This window comes from Lepisosteus platostomus, chromosome 16, assembly GCF_059453375.1.
Source record: "Lepisosteus platostomus isolate fLepPlt1 chromosome 16, fLepPlt1.hap1, whole genome shotgun sequence".
In the NCBI taxonomy this organism is placed as follows: Eukaryota; Metazoa; Chordata; class Actinopteri; order Semionotiformes; family Lepisosteidae; genus Lepisosteus; species Lepisosteus platostomus.
In genome coordinates, this window is record NC_142626.1 from 9,468,081 (window position 1) to 9,481,973 (window position 13,893).

The 13,893-nt window shown below is 40.8% G+C and overlaps 1 long non-coding RNA gene across 1 annotated transcript; it reads right to left on the reverse strand.

Annotated features, from left to right (window-relative positions):
* Positions 1-3,343: 3,343 nt before the first annotated feature.
* LOC148646828 (uncharacterized) lies at positions 3,344-8,519 on the reverse strand. The gene is made up of 2 exons (XR_015927676.1): positions 7,452-8,519; positions 3,344-3,890 (listed from the first exon to the last, which is right to left on the reverse strand). It is a non-coding gene; the product is annotated as an uncharacterized LOC148646828 (long non-coding RNA).
* Between the last annotated feature and the right edge of the window lie 5,374 nt (positions 8,520-13,893).

Sequence of the window (13,893 nt, forward strand, 5' to 3'; positions counted from 1 at the left end):
AGAGGATTTGCATAGCTAGATGCGCAGGTGCCCCAGCGTGACCGACGCGCTCCCAGAATAGACCAGCTGCAGGTGTCAGAGTCTCTCAGAGAGCAGCAGGCAGCTCCAGTCTTACAGACCATCATCCGTATCCCTTTATGACAGATTAATTAACTCTCTTTCTTCAGCACTTAGAATACTGTACAGTTCCCTCAGATGTTTTTAAAGGCTTTTACACAATTAATATTAATATTCACACCGACCATTCACAGTACAGGATGCTAATTAAAATAAATAAGCTGAGAACCCCGAAAACTCCCCACAAATGTAAGAAGCTGATCTCTTGGAAAAGGCCACACTGTGAATTAAGATTGATAGTGGGTACTGACAGTTTTAGCAATGATTGGTGCTCTGTTTTCCTTCCACAGTCCAAAGACATACTGGCAGGTTAAGTAGTTTCTGGGAAGATTGTCCCTGGACTGAGTGTGTCAGTGTCTGTGTTTAAGTTATGGTATTGAGTAAGTTATATAATAGATTCAGTCCAGTAATATATGTTCTTCAGAGCCCAGCCTGAACTCCAAAAGGTGCCTTCACCGGTTGAGCCCTTTCTGTCGGACTGTCTGTAAGAGAAAGCTACAAGTACAACTTAGAGGATGCTCTTTTGCCCATTCTTACCACTTACATTTGCAAGTAGCTCCTTTAGATCTGCAGATTTTTTTATTTAATCACTAATCATTGAATTAACTAGGAAAACCTCAACACTTTTCTTTTGTTTGTTGTTTGTGTGCTTTAAAGTGACTAGACATTTAAGTGGAGAACTTGAAATTAAAAAAAAAAAAACATAATAGTGTCCAGTAGGGTTTAGTTAAATGGAACAGAGACCAAAACACCTCATGGCCTAAAAAGAAAGAAGGAACAATCTGAAATCTGAGTGAAATGCAACAGAACTCATGATGGCCAAATTCACTGTTCGAGTCTCATTACCTTATGTATATGGATTGGTAACTGGCTAAGAGGGAACATTATGTTTATAGCCTTAAGCGCATAGTTCATAATCTTAAGGGGTACCACACTTATCTGGGCAGATGAAACTAGTGGTGTGCATCAAGGATGGGTTTTTGGGCCCATCATCTTCCTGGTCCATCTAAACATCAGCTTCAGGTATAGTTATCAAACTGGTTAAATTTTAGACAATTAAAGTCTGAGAGAGTGGTTAACACAGAAGCAGCGGTAAGGGAACTAAATAAGACTTTAAAGACAAAATCAGAAATTGGGCAGACACCTGGTATGAAATTTAACATTGTTACTGTAAGTGCAAGGTGATCCAGGCAGGTAGTGTACGTTGTGTATATTTAGCATGGATGAGTCTGGACTGCAGGGTGTTACACGCAAAAGAGATCTGGATGATTGTTCTATGTCTTCATCCAGACAATGTAGGGAATCAATAAAGCAAACTGAGTACAGAGCAGGAAGAGTGGAATCTAATTCCGGGGACGTTATACTCCAGGTTTACAAGGCACCTCTAAGGCCTCGATTAAAAAAACTGTGTTCAGTTTTGGACAACATATCAAAAAGGAGAATAGAGTCTGAGAAAGAGTTAAATGAAGAGCAACAATAATAAATCCTAGTTTCAGTGGATTGTCTTATACTGTACAGACAAGCCCAATTCATATACAGTTATACCTGTATACAGACAAGTTCTAGCCATCTGACTAGAACAGAGGAAATTGAGAGATTTGTTCCAGATATATAAACTATAATGGGTATAGACAGATTCAACATACAGGCTCCTTTACACACTCAGGAGTCAAACAAGGATGCAAAGTCATAACTGGAACTAAAATGGAAATAATACAGGATGAAAAATGAAAACTGATGCTGTAACGAACGTGTTCTGGGTATTTAGAATACAGTATATCACCCAGGTGGATGAGTCTCAAGCTCTGGGCACCTTTAAGAAAAGTCTGGGTAAAATGTTAGATCAAATTTGCTACTAAACTGCCAAATAAGCAAGATGAGCCAACTGGCCTGCTGTTGGACACTCCTGGGTATCTCCAGCCTCCTCAGGGCCCTGCTGTCAGACTCTTCAAGGAGCTAGCCTGACCATATTATAAGACCATATTCCTTATTCTGATTTTTATCACACATTATATGTGATACATGTATGCTGTTGATATATATTCACAGGGTGTGTAAACGTCACTACTAGATAAAAGATTATACATGTGAAATGCAAAGGCATGTTTCAGAATGTATACAAACTATGAAAGATTAGAAACAGGACAAGTAACGGCAGGACAAGCACAAAATGGCTCTTATGTACCGACTCTTTTTGTCAGTATGCAGGAAAAACAATTGTTAATTTGATAACACTGTGGTACTGTAGATCCTGGTGTGTCAGTGCTGAGTTTGCAATTCAGAGTAATGTGAAACATTTCACAATGTCAGTACTCAGTACACATTATAATATACACTGTATATAATCTCTAATTCTTCCTCCTCGTCTCTGTTCATGTCCAGCTGTTGCTTCTCTTCGCTCTCCAGCCTCCAGTACTGCTGGTTGTCCACCCTTGAGGAGGAGCCAGATCCCCAGACACACTTGTGTGTCTCCAGCCTCCTCAGGCCCCTGCTGTCTTGACTCTGCATCGAGCTGGTCTGTGGTTTCACTGAAGTCTCTGTCCCTTAAGCTGCACTGCTTTTAGTCACTGAATTGTTTGATAATAACCCATGACAGGAGATTTTTTAATCCACCCAGTCTACATATCATAATATATAATATATTATATGTTACAGTATATGTTATAGATATTATATATTATATACCGTATTATCATGTACTGTATGATAATACATGATATCCTCTCTCCCCGAGGATATCAGAGAGTCACCTTCTCTAAACTCCTTCAAATCCAGACTCAAAACCTTCTTTAGAAGAGCCTTTACTCAGCTTGTTCCATTCTTTACCCCTCTGCTCCTACTATACATAGTACCACCATCCACGGTCTCCTCTGTATATTATAATTGTGTTTTATCTTGTGTATTCTTTTTATTTATTGTTGTTGTCATTCTGTAAAGCGCTTTGAGAAGCCACCTTTAAAAGCGCTATATAAAATAAAGTTTATTATTATTATTTTTAAGTTCTTTAATTTTTGGGTATCTTTGATGATGAAGATGTCAGGTAAATCAATTAAATTATTATTTTTATTGTAATAAGAAGACCCCCTGTCTTTCAGTTAAGAGCTGCCAGCTGCCTTTGATATGGAGGCTCTCTGTGCCACAGGGTCAAACTGGGACCTTTCTCAACCCGGAGATCTTATATTCCTTTTCAGAAAATCAAACGCACACAAAGTGACACAACTCCAGATTCTGACTTCAATATTTTATTTGAACATCTAGAGCGAAACAAACAGTGAAAAATGTCCTAGGCTACACAAACACACACCAGTTACCAGACAAGCTCTAGTGACGGCCGGAGGCTGAGACTAACATGCGAGGCTACTGAGCTGCTGCGTGGCTCGACAGGATCTGCAGACACACTGGGGCCGAGGAGAGGGCGGCTCTTCCCCTCTTCTCCCAGGACAGCATCACGCCGCGGCGCCCGCGCACTGACTCCTGCGGACGCTGTAGGAGGCCGGCGAGTTGTCGTGGGTCACCGTGCACACGTACTCCTCCTTGGCCTCCCACTCGGCCTTGCTCAGCTTCAGGGAGCTGCTGCGGCTGAACTTGCCGTCCCTCCCCTCCTCGGCGCTGGTCAGGACCCCGCTGGTCACTTTGGAGCCGTCCACCGTCCACTCCACGCTGGCCCCCTCGGGGGAGTAGCCGCTGAGCAGGCAGAGAAGTGTGGCCGAGTTGGCGGACAGCTCACTGGGGGACGGGGGGAACAGCGACACTGGGCTTCACGCTGGCGCCGGCTGGGAGAGAGTGAGACAGAGCAGGGCAGAGAGTCAGGACTGGTGTACAGCAGAAGACTGAGCCTCACTAACTTTGACAACACACACCGCACTTTGGGACTCCTAGAAACACAACATGCGCTTCTAAACAAAGATCAGGTTTCCTTCTACTCCTGTATCTGTAGTTTTGAAACCCAACAATTAACATCAATACATATGTTTTAAAGTTACACATATCATAAATGAGAATGCTTTCAAAGAAGCCCCTTGACATCCTTAGATCAATGTGCTACAAGTATCCTAGTGAGCAGGACAGGTCTGTGCTTGTTTGGAGCCTTTCTGAGGTTCTGATGACTCGTCACTGGAATCGTGGCACCTGGGTTCTCTGCACCAGGTGTCCTGGACCAGCCTGGACTCCAAGCTGTGACCCTGAGCAGCCTGTTCGCCTCTGATACAGATAGAACAGGTCTGCAGAGTCAGCCAGCCCAGTTTCCAATGAGTTCACTGACACTTAGACAGAGCCACCAAGTGAACTAACTCCCCATTCTACCTGCTGCTGAAATTCAGAATCAACAAATAGTGATTATTTGAGGAGGATTTTCTGCATGAAAGACTTGAAATAAGCCAATGCAGAATCTTCTCAATTTAAAGACAACATGTATTAATATATCTGCAACCCATATCACTTCACAGGATCTTATTAAACATTAAACTGTACGTGTCACTTCTCTGCGCTGTAAACTAAACTTCAGCTGTGGAGGTAATTGTTAGCTGAGACTGAAAAAAGCACAGGCTGATGCTGGTCTGGACTTGAGTAGTGCTGGAATATTTTTCATTTGTTACAAAATGTGACAAGAATCATGTAAACACACATGCCTGCAATGTATAAGCACTTTAAAATGATTTTTTGAGTTCGTACTGTATATAAATTAAAGTCTAAAGACTATCATTAGGCATTATTAATAAAACAACTGCGCTAGGTCTGTCATCTGTGTTCCACTTCATGCTTTACTGAGCAGCACAGCAGAGGAAAATGTGTCTGAAGAAACAGCTACAACAAAACCTGAAGATTTAAATTCTTTCACAAGGTTCATAAAATAACTTCAATTCTTTTGATCCTGTGCTGATCAGTACATTAGAAGTCATCAATTTCTACACATAAAAAAGTATAAAAGACTTACCTGCAGTTTGTCAGTGATTACGTTCTCAAATACTATTTTTTCATCAGCCCATCTGATCATTACTTGATCATTTATAGATAATTAAAGATAGCAGTTGTGGATTGCAAGTATATTAATATATTAATATGAACATACTGCAGTGCATTATACTAATATCAATAGCATTATTAATTTAATTACTACTATAACAAAGGTGATTAATCAACTGAAATTAATTTAATTTAATATTGAAAATAATGATGATGATTTGTAAATTCCTACACCATTCCAGTGTTACCGGACGTAAAAGACATTGAATGTTGATCATTTCTATCTTTACATAATGTCTCTGTCTAAGGAAAAAGCAACAGTATCTTTAGAAAACCATTCCATTGCAAATGGGGTGAATTTTAAAATGCCAGTTGACCTCAGCCTCAACAGTGACAGCAGCCTCCAGTTCAGTTAGATTCTGTTGCATACAGATCAGTAAATGTGTATTGAAAAATAACCTTACTTGTGATGAAGATCATCAAAAAAGCCTAAAGAGGTTTTGTTTTTCTCTGCTAAGCAAATACAATAAAAGAAAAAAAAACAGTTTTCTTCATCAGTCCTGTCTGAACGTGAACTGCAGTGATTAGACTCACTGCAGTCTTTATGTCAAATCTGATTGGCAATAGGAATTCATTAGTATTAGGAACACCACTATTAGTGGAGTTTTAGCGGTTTGTTTTTAGCCTGCATAGAAAATTAAATTTTGTAAGTGAAGTGCCTGATCTTGATTTACTTTAAGCAACCTGGCACAAAATACAAGGATAAGAAATCAATAAAACAGATTTCAGTCTCTGACACTAGGAGTGGAAACATTCTTCCCTGTTTGAACATCTATAAAAAGCATTTTTGAATTGATGACCACTAGAAAAGCTGGGGGTAATTTAGAGTTCGGAAGACTTGAACAAAAAGTTCAGAGAAGACTTTGAAAGCCAACCTGAACACAGCACACGGCTGATTGTGATTATTACAGCTGGACATGTCACAGAAGAGACTGGGCTAGAGCTGATTCAAAAGTAAGCAGGTTCTGAAGCATAATGTTACAGGACAGTCTGGCTCCAGGAGAAATTAAAGATTCTAAACTGCTAAAATGTAAAAATTCCAGGACTTTCAAGTCTGCTGAGTTGAGAGAAAGAAGAGAAGTCACTTACATTTCATCACAACCTTGGTTCCTTGTCCGAAAGTGAGCCACAGTGTTATATTACCATAGAGAGGCTGTACAAAAACCTGCAGAGAGAGCACCCAGCTCTCCTGTGCACTGCCCGCTCTATGATCACTTGGATTCCAAAACTTTAATATCTCAGTTTAATAAATGGTGATATTACTGTGCTGCTTCAAAATACCTCTTTTGTAAGTGAACATGTTGAGTTTGAGTCTTTCCTCTTTTGTTTCTATAATTAAGAGCATTAATTAAACTGTACATTAAGATCTCTAAACAAAGAACGTTTGTGTGAAAGCTTCTTTTCCCTGTGAAAGAATCAGCATTTATTTCATGAACCAGCCCAGAAGACTGGGTCACCCAAGATTGTTTAGGATCTTGAGAGAGGAAAATGCCACAGAAGAAGCTCGACTGAAGCAGCTTCTGTCCTGTCAAGATTTCCCTACTCTTCCACAAATATTCTGTACTGTACATCAGTTAAGAATGACCAAGATTAGGAGACACAAAGCACACTGGATCACAGTTAAAACATCATAATAACATTTGAAAAGACAAGAAAAGTCTGCTGAGTTGAGAGAAAGAAGAGAAGTCACTTACAGTTGACCACCACCTTGGTTCCTTGCCCGAAAGTCCACCACAGTGTTTTATTACCATAGAGAGGCTGTACAAAAACCTCCAGAGAGAGCACCCAGCTCTCCTGTGCACTGCCTGCTCTCTGTAATCACTATACTTTAATACCTCAGTTTAGTTCATGGTGATATTACTGTGCTGCAGTTCAGATCAGTTTAAAATACTTCTTTTAGAAATGAACATACTGAGTTTGAGTTTTTCCTCTTTTATTTCTGTCATTAAGTGCCCAAAACAACTCTCAAACTCTACATTTAGATCTTTTTACAAAGAGGGTTAGTGTTTGAAAGCTTCGTTTCCCTGTGATAGAATCAGCATTAATTCCACAAACCAGCCCAGAAGACTGGATCACCCAAGACCGTTGAGGATCATGAGAGAGGAAAATGTCGCAGAAGAAGCTCAACTGAAACAGCTTCTGTCCTGTCAAGATTTCCCTCCTCAACCATAAATATTCTGCACTGTACATCGGTTAAGAATGACCAAGATCAGGAGGCACAAAGAACACAGAATAACAGTTAAAACATCATAAAAACGTTTGAAAAGTCAAACAAGCCTGTGGAGTTGAATAAAAGAAGAGAAGTCACTTACATTTGACCACCACCTTGGTGCCTTGTCCGAAAGTGTACCACAGTGCTTCACTGCCATAGAGATGCTGTACAAAAACCTCCTGCTACTGCAGAGAACAGACCCTGCTCTTCAATACACTGCCTACTGCCAATAATGCTTTTCTTTCACCTTTGTAATTATAACATGTTATTTGTCTCTATCACAATTTTAAATGCACTTTATTTTCAAGAACAAAACACAAGGGCTATATGTTGGATGAAATGCAGGACACTTACAGAGAGATTTTCATAGCTTTATGTTTCACAGTTAAATGTTCTCCTCATCTTTTTAAAGGAATCATACATGCTTAGAGGTTAAATGTAGCAAATGACAATGAAAAAAGAACAAAGTATTTTTGAATAGAGGACCAATTTTAAGAGAGGAAATGTTGGTTTATTTAGAGTTCAGAAGACTGGAGCAAACTGTTCACTGGAAAACAAGACTTTGAAAGCCAACCTGTTGTTGCATTTAACCCAAATGTCACTAAACCTGCCTGAACCCAAGACCTGAATGTAATCTGTAAATTAAAGGTTTCTGGGTATATATATATAAATCAAGGTTGTTTAATCTGTCTTTGTTAACAGAAGCATTTGTAATCTGAAATTTGTGCAACACAGTATATCCACTAGATGCAATGCTGCAGTTTTAGTAGAGTCTGATGACTAACTCCTGCCCCAAGTCTGACAGAGGAATTTAGTGTTGCTGTCTCTGCTGTAATGAGTGAACACTAATGGGATTGAAGACACTTGGACACACAGTTCGATACTTCTGTTTCTTGTGAAGTTTATCTTTCCAATCTCTGATTCCCTTGTCTTTCTTCACTGTGCAACATTTGATTCTATTCTTTGTGTAATTTACCTTAATTTTAGAAGACTTTGCCTTCTGAAACAAATTCTATATATTTCCTGAAACAAAACTGTATATAAGCTGTTGTGTAGAACCATCAACACACAATGGAAGTAAGGTTTCTAATTTGTCCTATGATTGTATAACACCTGGAGGTCATTTCTGATCATAGACTATTCTTGATTCACATGTGACTTACTTACACTTAACATACCTTTGTCTCTTTCCTCAGGATTGTGATTAAATGTATTCCAAGATGAATCCACAGTGCAATAAAAGTAATGAATCTCTAGAAAGTTTAAAAAATCATCCAAAGACCACACATTCCAAATATGAAAGGTTGATTTCAGTTTCATGTAAAGGTCAGTAAAGTATGCAGTTTCCAGCCACTGTACGTTATTCCCATGAAATACAGTCATGAATGGACTGTGGACCAAGTGGTTTCAGGATCATTGAAGATTTTGTAATATCCTTCAGGATGTCAAGAAGTTCTAAATCAAGAAAGAGGTCCCTCCATGATTTATGGAAAGTCCAGAATTCCTGTTCCTCTGTTAGAAACATTTTCAGACCAACATCTTCTCCTATCTTGTGTCCTGCTCACACTGTCCAGCAGGAAAGGGCAGAAGTCGTGTGTCAAAGACTCATCTCATTTTCCCCAAAGACCCAATGAGGCAGGATCTCAAGATCTCAGGACTCTGTGATGATGTCTCCCTTTGTATTTGTCTGATGATGTTTCCCATTTACACAAGTTAATGAGTCAGGAAATTGCCTTTAATTCCTCATCCTGGATAAACAAGGACTTTGAATTCATGAGCACCCTCTTCCACAAGACAAATTGTGTCAATTTTTATCATTTGCTCTTGTTAAATGATAAGTCTCCTTGAACCTAAAGAAGATTTGAGCAATAAAAGAAACTGCTGGTTGGACTATCAATCTGATCCATAATCCATTAAGACTCTTTTGAAAGACTCCTCCTCTGTTTCATGGTCAGTGTCTTTCTGCATTTCATTCAGATCTTGCCTTGACTCCTAATCCTGGCACTTTGTTTCCATTTCCTATCCTAACACACCAACAACAAAACAACATTCCCCTTGTGAAGTGAGTAAGAGCCGTGAAGAACACAAGCAACCCTTGTAAGCCTGGAGTACTGAAGTGATCCTCGAAGATTCTCCCAACAGATCCCCCTGGTTTCTGCCTGGTTTCCCAATTAATATATATCTTACAGTCCTGCAGCCTTCCTGCCCAGTGCCAGTGTTTCAAGAGCACAGAAACTGTGCACATCGAATCCTTTCTTTAATTGTAAGTTCACTGGTGCTTTGCACACACAGGTGTTAACATGGGTTGTTGACTATGGCTACAGTTGAAATAACAGTAATTAAATGCACCACAGATTACAAACAGTAAAAAGTCATTCAAGCAACCTCACTATCTAAAACAGCAAGATCACATATTAGACTGCAGAACCATTGTCCGTGAACTTCAATTGAAACTGTCTGTTTTTGTAAAAGGCTTGATCTTCTATTTTGTATGTGTACATACTGTGTAGTGATGTACAAGATGTTACAGCATGATGTGGTGAAAAGCTATAATTTTTCTCACATGGAAACAAATTGTTTTCTAACAAAAAGTGTGATCAAGATAAATATTCAGTGTTACAAAAAAAACAAAGAATGTGAAAAATCTAGATAGATTTCACAATTGTTTGTGAAAAAAGCTGTCTCATGCTTTCTTCCTGTATCCTCGAATCCTTGTTTGGAAAAATGATAAACTCTCAAGTTTCAAGGCTAAAACTGGAAAGGGTGAAGGATTTAATTAATGTTCAGTTTATGAATCATACATAAGAAGTATTCCAGACAGGTTAGCCTTCTCAGGTTGGAAGAAGTTGCACTGTAAAATTCTGTAAACCTATTTCTTATATAACAAAGCTGATGTTTTGTTTGCTGCTCTAAAAATATTGCCTGGCACCTCTTTCACTGCAATTTTGTTAAGACAGGTGTATGTATTTTTTCAGTGTAGCTGTGAATAGTGTGACGTTTTATTCATTCAGGTACTTGTAATGACCTCATACAAAAAAAAAACAGGGTCTTAGAACCATTGAGTCACATTGCAAATTGGGTTTTAGTCTGGGGTCTATGCTGTAGAACACACTGAAGAACATCAGACACAATCAAATTTCAAAAACACATTTCATTCTTTAAAACTGGCTAACAGAAGAGCTTTCAGCATGTACATGTAAATGACAGATTACTTGATCTACTATCTACTTATCTACTAAAACTACTGATCTACTATCCCAACAGGTTAGTGATCCACTAACCTAAAATGATTTGTATTAACAGGTAGTAGCCAGCACAGCAGCACACATTTGACAGCAATTAGTTTTTAATCTGCAGCTCAGAGGGTCAGTCTTCACTCTGGGATGAGCCAAGTGTGAGTGTGTATCATAGCCCACTTTATCACAGGGAACACCCACAAGGGAATATCCACAGGGGATAACACCCAGGAATTAAGAGTACTGGAGGATTCTGGAGTGTTCAGTTAAAATCTGTCTTAACCCTCCTGGCTGAGGGATGACCTCCTGGGCAGAGGACGAGGAGGCTAAGACCCCCCTGCAGATGGGGTGAAGGAGGGATGTAAAAGATGTATGTGAGGGAGAAAGGGGGATCACATACAGTATTTACTGTATAATGTTTTAGGTGAGGAAGTGACGGTCAGAGGTGATTTTGAATTACTGACAGCTGAGTCTGATTGAACCTGGCTCTTGTCATCCCTCCCGAACTTTAGTTCTGAACTCTATTCATTGGCACACTGTGTAAAAACTATCCTAGACAATAGATGAATGGTGACCCTGCTTGTCTTGAAGAATAAATCATTAGTAACTACTTCAGTTTAGTTGCAGGGATGTACAATATGATACACAATTTTTATCAATAATACTCAGAACACTGATGCTCAAGATCCAAAAACATTTTTTTACTCTGATTGATGTGTCACTAGCAGCAACAGACCATTTCCACACCACAGAGGTGAATAGAGCTCTGAGACGGGTGTAACACAAGCAGCTCACTTGCTCAAGACGACAGGTCACACAGGCAAGGGGGTGAGAGCCTTCTGCTTCTGAATCACACCATGGACAGGTTATGGTTAAACACCACTATCTGCAGTTCTAGGCTGGGAATGAAGCTGGGAATCTGGGCTGGGCTATTCCTTACACTCGGATTTCTTCAGGAGTGTTGAGAGAGGAGCCTGGGAGCTGTGGGTAGCCTCACAGACCACGGTGCCCACTGAGGACCACTGGGCCTCGGACAGGGTCAGGGTGCTGCCCCAGCTGTACAGGCCAGTGGCGTCCAGGAGGCCGGGGGGTCTTGGTGAACCTGCTGGTCATGAAGGGACCGTCCACTGTCCACTACAGGCTCCAGCCAGACAGGAAGCCCCTGCTGATCAATTGCCACAGCGGTCAGCTAATTGTTATCAAGCTGGACGAGATCTATTTTTTGGATACTAATAGCTCTGAGGGGAAGATGACCAAATTGTAGGAGATCTTAAAACGTGCAGGGAACATGTCAGAGAAAAGCACATCCAGCTTGGGTCTGATACTCCACACTTTGAACACCTCCCTACCTACCCAAAGCCCGGCGAAATAAGTCCAGGTTCGCGGTTCAGGTGCTGTTGCAAGGTCTCTCATCACAGAGTCCAAGAAGCTGCACAGCAGCTTCATAGCAATATCTGGGACAGACTTCGCCTCAAGGGTAGCGACCTGTACATTATTTCCGTCCTGAGTCTTTCTGCTCAGCACCACTGCAGAACCGGTATGGATTGGGAAGGTGGAAGCCAAAAAATTCAGGATAGACAAGAGCTTGACTTTAATCACCAGCACCTGTAACGAACAGTTCTTTCCGGACCCTATGCGGACGACACAATCCGAAGAAGTGGGGAAACACTAGGAAAACGTCATGCAGGAATATGGGGCTGAAAACAGGGGGGCGTGACCAAAGTGCGCTGGTGCACGGGGGAAGTGTGGCCGAGGCAAACAATCCAAAAGAGTAATCCATAGAGGGTATCCAAAAACACAAGAGTAAGTCCATAGCCAGGAGATCCATCCAAACAAAGAATTAAAACAATGAACCGGGTCGGAACCGGTGGACAGGGAACGGGAACGGAGATTAAAACCTTAACGGGACCAGGCGCTTCCAGATTAATTTTAATCTAAGAAACCTTTAAATTCCAAATAATAAAATCTGATAAAATCTTTAGCTTATTACAAAGTGCTGATTTTTCTATAAACCAGAAATATATGATATATGATACACAATGTTTATTTAATGTACAATACGATATGCTGAACATGCCTCCTCACAATAGACACACTTTATACAATCACTTGGCATTGACACTTCCATACAGTATGTGTTAGTTCATTTCACATTTTAGCAAAAAGTGAGAAAGAATTAATCACATTCAGTGCCAACATGGTATTTCACAGATAATACTCACAAGCCTGTGAAATCCAGCTTAATTTGTTTTAAATTACCTGTAAATTAGATTTGAAACTGTAAGTTGAATTCAGTCTGTTTTGCTTTTGGCAGAACCACAGAACGAAGGCAGAACGACAATAACAGAACAGCAGTAAAGAGACAATCACAGGAGAAGAGTGTGATTGCAATCACAAAGCAGCAGACTGAGTCAGTTTCAGGGCAGCAGCAGAGAGAGAAACCACACAGCCAGATGGTCTCTGTCTTCACCTGCCTCTCCTCATAGCCCTGAGCTGAAACCCTGCTCATCTCCCCCAGCTCTGTCTCACAGGCTGCCTCGTGCTGCACTGGGGGAACTGCATGAGCTTAACAGAGCGATACACTCCAGTGCCTTTCATCCTCCCAGACTTTCACTTTTAACACAAGCAGCCTGATCTTGTGTTAGAGGGCAATCTGCCCCATTTACACACGGGCTCCCTTTCAGCAGGTGTGTGAGGCAGCTAGGAGGGTTAGAGACACCAAAAACCTGGCTTCTGCACAAGAGCCCAAACATTGATGACAAATGAGAGACAAAGAAATGGAGATTCTTCCTGACCGAGCATCACAAAAAAATGCTTTCAGTTTCAGATTTTTCTCTGGTGAAAGTAAAATTAAAAGGAGCTACTGCACAGTCATTATGACCCATCAGGTTGTAACAAACCCTCTAACCCCATTGTGGGTCTATAACTAGCTATCCAGTCATGGTGTTGAAGTTGATCCAACTGGGTGACATCCAGCACACATTCTAGGAAGGATCTTGACAGTTTCATCAGAGGATCATGTTCTGTCAGGGGCTACTCTCAGGTCAGCCACAGGTCACAGTTCACATGGAATTTCCTGGGTCATGGTTGATGGGTAGACCTGCAGGATGCTGGTAACCACAGTCTGAGGTCATAATACGAAACAAGTGGGGGTCACTGGGGAGGTGCTAGCACAAGGGCTGATCAGTAGACAGGACGAGGTTCACTCAAGTTAAAAGCCAGGGCTGAAGCCAAGAGACACACAGGGAACAGAGCTGAGGGGAGATCTGGGAACACAGTCCGGAGACAAATCAGGAGGTCGAAGCA